This window comes from Triticum aestivum, chromosome 2B (assembly GCF_018294505.1).
Source record: "Triticum aestivum cultivar Chinese Spring chromosome 2B, IWGSC CS RefSeq v2.1, whole genome shotgun sequence".
NCBI lineage: Eukaryota > Viridiplantae > Streptophyta > Magnoliopsida > Poales > Poaceae > Triticum > Triticum aestivum.
Genome location: NC_057798.1, coordinates 491629214 through 491635536, shown reverse-complemented (window position 1 = coordinate 491635536; position 6323 = coordinate 491629214).

The window sequence follows — 6323 nt, the reverse complement described above, 5'->3', positions numbered from 1 at the left end:
TCATTGTGTGAAGTGGCGATTGTAAGCCAACTCTTTATCCCATTCTTATTCATTACATGGGATTGTGTGAAGATGACCCTTCTTGCGACAAAACCACCATGCGGTTATGCCTCTAAGTCGTGCTTCGACACGTGGGAGATATAGCCGCATCGTGGGTGTTACAAGTTGGTAATCAGAGCCATCCCCGACTTAGGAGCCCCCTGCTTGATTGTTTGCTGGCGTTGTTGAGTCTAGAACAAAAAAAATTTGAGTCTTAGGATTATATATATCGGAGAGTAGGATTCTTTTTACTCCTCAGTCCTTTCGTCGCTCTGGTGAGGTCTCCTGACGTAGATGTTTTGTCTTTCCTCGCCTCAAATTTCACTAAAAAAATTTAGGATCACGCGGGTATCTTGGGATCGTTCTGATATTCTTATGATGAGAACATTGTTCTTGGTGCCTCCTGACATTTAGGGGTTGTGGCAGTGTCCCGGGGAGTTGAGCTCCGAGGTGTTGTCGTCACAATTTTATCGTTGCAGTTCTGGAATACCTAAGTTTTGCCGACATCGAAAATCTCTTTTATGCAGTTGTTGGTGAGATAACCTCGACGTCACCCAGTACTGGGGAGTTCGGGAGTATTGCCATAGCTTGTATAACGGATGCTTTTTGAAGGTTGAGGTACACGATTTCCGAAGGTTTCTTGGTTATGTGTTGACGGATGGATACAACTTGGATGTAGGGATTGTTAGTTTTGGGTGAGATATATATTGCTTCCCCTGTATCCCCAACACCAGATTGCATAACCAGAAAGTTTCGGGAGTTTTATAGGTGGGAATTCAAGTAGCTCCTAGAATATCTTTTCGACAGATGCATGATATGAGATTGGGGTTCGATGTCTAGTGGTCCGCCTTTCCACGGTCGTTTTTACAGTGGTCTCGTTGTGTCTTAAAGAACCCTTGGATATGCTGGTTCGGGGACACTTCGTATGTCATGTGCACTGCCTTGTACATGATGGTGCTGTACACTCGAGCCCGTGTGGGCCCCACCACGAAAACTTCGGACGGAATCTCTATCATATGTTTGTTCCGGCTTATTCTGCAAGCCAAATCCTTTGTTTTATTTTATTTGTGGTATTCGAGTTGCTTCGAAGTCAAATGTTGAATCCATACCTTCCCTAAATGATGTTCTCATATTGCTATGTGAATACTAATCCTTTTGATCATTGAGGTCGTCATGTTAATTCTTTTCCAACCGGTGCGCTTCTCTTCGAGATGATCCCATCATTCCCCCCATCCGCAAGATCAATTCTAAGTTTTCTCAAAGGTGTTTGTTTCGTTCATCCCAAGTTGTCTTTGTTTTCCCACCCTCCCACCCTTTTCTTGTTCAAGGATTCATATATCTTAATCATGTATCCATTTATTCATGTGAAGTCACTTCACCCTTTTCAATCAATGTTCTTATCCGGTGATTCTCAGGAAGATACTAACGGAGCTTCAAGTTTATTATTCCTCGTCTCTTTTCTTCTCCGGTGGATCCAATTCAAGCTTTCGGTTTTCATCATATTCCTTTCCTCGTTTCTAATGCTTTCTCATGCCGGTGCACCTCTCAATCACTCACCTCTTGCTATTCATTTGTTCCAGAGTGTTGAAGATATCTCAAAAGATTTGTGTTTCCATTCTTAATCCATTCAAGCTATTTGGAGATCGTTATCTCATTAAAGCCATTTAATTCAACCAGTGCAATTCCCCCTTTCAATCAATCATTCAATGGTGTATCTTTTGAGTGGGCCCTAACCCACAGGTCTTTTTCCAGGATCTTACATGACTCTCCTAATTTTCCCGGAGCTATTCCCAAATTCTTTTCGAAGTTTGACGTAAGAATAAATTATCATCAGTCAAATGTCTTTCTCCAAGATCTTTCAAATTCTTTCGCCGTTGGTTCAACCTTTCTAATTTTCATTCTGGAGTGTCTCAACAATTCATGATGGTTCTCATCATCATTCTCAACATTTGAAGACCGAAGAAGGATTTCTCTTAAATCTTGCTCCATTCTCTTCAAGATTCATGGTTCTAGCTTGATGCCATCCTTTCATAATTGTTTTTGATTGTGAGAATTCTTTTCACCCATTCGGAGCAATTCAGGAGTCTTTTTAGTTTGATTCTCCAGAGCCCATCATCTCAGAATTATTCATTCCAGCTTTCAGTTCTCGTTCTCCAAATCTTACCGGTGAATCGTTCAAATATCCTCTAATCAGTTCATGTTCTATTCCTTCCATTTCCAACCGGAGTGTTGTCGTAATTGTTCTTCCTTGCTCCTTGTTTATCTCGTTTCAATCAGAGTGATTCCAATTCCTTCTTGTCCATTGTGCTCGTCATTCATAGCTTTGCAACCTCCAAGGTTCACATGGTGTTTGTTGTTTCTATTTGTTCTACCGCAGTGTTGTCAATTGTGTTCAACTCCGTTATGTTCTTTCTTTCAACTTTTCAACCTCTCAAGGATCGTGGTTTCACTCGTTTGTCAAAGAAGCAACTTAGTTTTACCTCTTCTTTTCCTCTTCCGTTTTCTCTCCGGTGCCATCCTAGATCTCGAGACGAGATCCTCTTGTAGTGGTGGAGTGTTGTAACGCCCCGAGACCGACGCTCCAGAAGACTTCCATATTTTCGTGATCAACCGTGTGTTTCATTTATGCTTGCTCTTTTATTTTTGCATTGCATCATGTCATCATGCCATCATGTCATTAATCTTTGCATCTCAACCTCAACTAAATAAAATTGTATGGATCTTTGATCCATTTAAATCGAGGGAATTCACTTGTGATTTCTCTTTATAACATATTAAAGCCTCTCAATATTACTAGGGAGCTATAATAAAATTATTCCATTTCTTTGGAATTAACCGCAACCCACTTGCAAAATATCCCATGCCGTTGTTATCTCAATTATTGGTCTCCAATCTTGCCCATAATTTCTTTTATCATATTCCGGAGCTCCACCAAAAATCCGAACATTTTTGGACCTTCCTTTTATCAAGTCCTAGTTCAAACCCATTTGAATTAAATTCAAATGAGTTTGAATTTAAATCTTGCAATCTTGGACATTCCTATTTTCTTGGATCAAGCTCATTTTTGTGAGCCCGGGAAAATTATCCGCATGCCAAAGTCATTTCTCTAACCTTTCTCCTTTCCCTCTTTTCCTTCTTCCTATTATTTTCTGCTTTGGAAAATAAAAGAGAGAGGAAGAAGCCTTGCAGCCAGCCGGCCTCTTAGGCCCGGCCAACTTAGCCGGCCCAGCCAGCCCACCTAACCCCCCTAACCCTAGCTCTAACCGATCCAGCCCCCATGCAGCTCTGCTCGATCCCTTCTCCTCCCCTCGTTCCTCCCTCCGCTCGCACGCATCAAGCCAGTGAGACGAGGTCCCAGCGCCCGATCCCTTCGCCGCCTCCACCCTGAGACCCCCACGCCCGACCACCTCCTCGCCGCCCTTGGTGCCGCGCCACCAGGACCTCCGCCGTTGGCCTCCTGTAGCCCGAGCGCCTCGACTCAGCGCGGCCCCACCATGGATGCCGCCATGGACGCCGAGCTCCCCCCCCCCCCGCAGCCATCCCCGTCGCTCCCTCCTCATTCCTGCCGTCTTCGGTGCCGCTGCCTCGCCCGAGCTCCCTGCTCGACCAGGAGCTCGTCAACTCCGGCGCGTGCCCCAGCCTCCTCTGCGCCCCGTCGACCCGCGTCCGTCCGCCTCGGAGCCGGCCTCCACCGCCTCCTCCCGAATCTGCTCCGCCTCGCCTCCCCAACCCGAGCTGGCCCAGTTCCGGCCATCTTCGACGCCTTGGGTCGCTGGCCATGGACGCCTCTGCTCCATCGCCGGATGGCTGCTTCTCCGCGCGCCTCTGTTCGTCGTCGTTGTCACCACGAGCCTGGTGACCGCTTCCTGCCGCTGACCACTACCATCGCCTCCTTGCTGGCATCCCGAGGCACTTGTGTTGTTTTGTGTTGGACCGTCAAGGCCGGCAAGATCGACTACTTGGACGCCAAGACCACACCAGGACCGCCAAGCATCGTCTCCGGGAGTTTTTCCCCAAGTACCACTACGGTCGTCATCCGCCGAGTACCCCTTCGGATCACCAAGTTCGACTACCATCGTCGTGAACCACTTCCGAAACGTGTACCACTACCATCGACCCTCGAAGACCCCGTGGACCCCGAACATCCACGAGACATGAACAACTACTTCCACTACGAGATGTACCACTACCGTCGCCAAGATCGCGAGTACCTCTACCGCCGCCGTGAACGACTACTTCCACTACGACCCGAGTACCACGATGTCCCGTGAACGCCTACTTCCTCTACACCGCTCCGAACTCGAACCGCTCCAAAAACGCACGCTTCGAAGGTATAACCCGAGACGACCGCGATGAGATGCCCTTGCATGTATGAGATGTACCATATGTTTGCACCGTGTCCGAGTTGTTTTTGCACATTCCTCGTTTGCCATGCCGCCGTCCCGTGGGAACCCGGAATCCGGGAGCACCCCACCATCCTTGCATGACACGCTCACGCCCACTTCTTTTGCACTAGTATCTCCGTGAGCTACCGGAAACGATATGTTGCCGTGGCACCATTTTTGTTTCGCCGTCGTGGCACCCTTTTCGTTCCGCCATGGTGACCAAATGTTCCATATCTTGCTCATGTCAACATCTTCATAAAAATTGCCTAAAACTTGCATATGTCATCCGCATCATGATAACAACATTAAAATGTTTAAAATTGTTGTTTGCATTAAAATTGCTAAATGACATGAGGATTTTCCGGAATTGTTGTTTGTTGTTCTGGCCTCATTTAAACTTTCCTAAATAGTTAGTTTATTTATGCTTCACCTTTGCCATGCCATGCCTCTATAAACCGGACATGTATCATACTTGTTTGTGCATCTTGCCATGTTTATGATTGTGTGTTTACCATGTTGCTTGCTTCTTTCCGGTTTGCTTCTCTCGTTAGCTTCGGTTTCGTTCCGGAGTTGTGAGGATTCGTTCGACTACGTCTGTTTGTCTTCTTCATGGACTCGTTCTTCTTCCTTGCGGGATTTCAGGCAAGATGACCATTACCCTCGATATCACTTCTATCTTTGCTTGCTAGTTGCTTCGTTCTATCGCTATCCTGTGCTACCTATCACTTGTTTACCATGCCTCCCATATTGCCATGTCAGCCTCTAATCTTTTCACCCTTCCTAGCAAACTGTTGCTTGGCTATGTCACCGCTTTTGCTCAGCCCCTCTTATAGCGTTGTTAGTTGCAGGTGAAGTTGAAGATTGCTCCATGATGGACAGGATTATGATTGAGAGAACATGCGGTGCCCCCATGTTTGGTTTTGGTAATTGATGACAATCTCTATGGACTAATGGTTGTCTTGAGTTATATTTTAAGGATTTGTCCATAGGCTTTTCTTGAAGTCCATGTGTTGGTTTCAAGGAGTTTATGAGTTGACCAAGGTGCTATTAAGGAATTATTCAAAGATTTGTCATGTGAGTGTTGAGCTTATTGCAAGCATGTCTTGAAGAAGAAGATCGTGTGATCATTCATGTTTACCTTCAAGACATCATCCAAATGAAGAGAGTTGGAAATATTCAAGGTTGATCAAGACTAAGTCAAGAATGAATCAAGTTGATCAACTCACAAAGCGTAGAAGATGTACCGAGAGGGATCAAGTGATCCCATGGTATGGTAAGCATTGTCCATTGCACTTTGTGTACTAACCCATGGTCTATGTGAGAGTTCTTTGTGGGGTTAGGTACGTGTCCATGGGCTTGCGTCAAGAGGAAGATATCATACAACCCATGGAAAGGATGGCATCAAGTGGTGATCGTCATCAAGATTGCCATGTGCAAGTTCAAGTGGAGCATCATGAAGAGATCAAGTGCTTGAATCTTGCCATCCATTGTGGTGTCAATGGACTTGTGAAGATGTGCCGAAGAGTGGCTCACCCATAGTGGACTAATGGGGAGCAATCATCTAGTCTTCATCGAGCCAACGCAATCAAGAAAGATGGTCCAACTTGAGGGAGTCAAGATCGTCATCATCTAGCTCAAGTGGACCATGTGCAAGGCAAAGGTTTTCCCTTGATAGGTTTTCTATTTTACCGGTCTCATGGTGGTAGTTGGGAGACCGGGTTATAGGATCGTTTGTCGTACTATCAAGGGGGGATCTCAAGTTGGTAGCTTGATCGTATCGTTAGTAGAGAGCTCAAACCATTGCATCCTTGCATCATGTTTCTTGGTTCTTGTTTGGTTCTCTTTGTGAGTCTTCGAGCTTATGGTCATCTTGATGACAAGCTTGAGTTCATCGAAAAC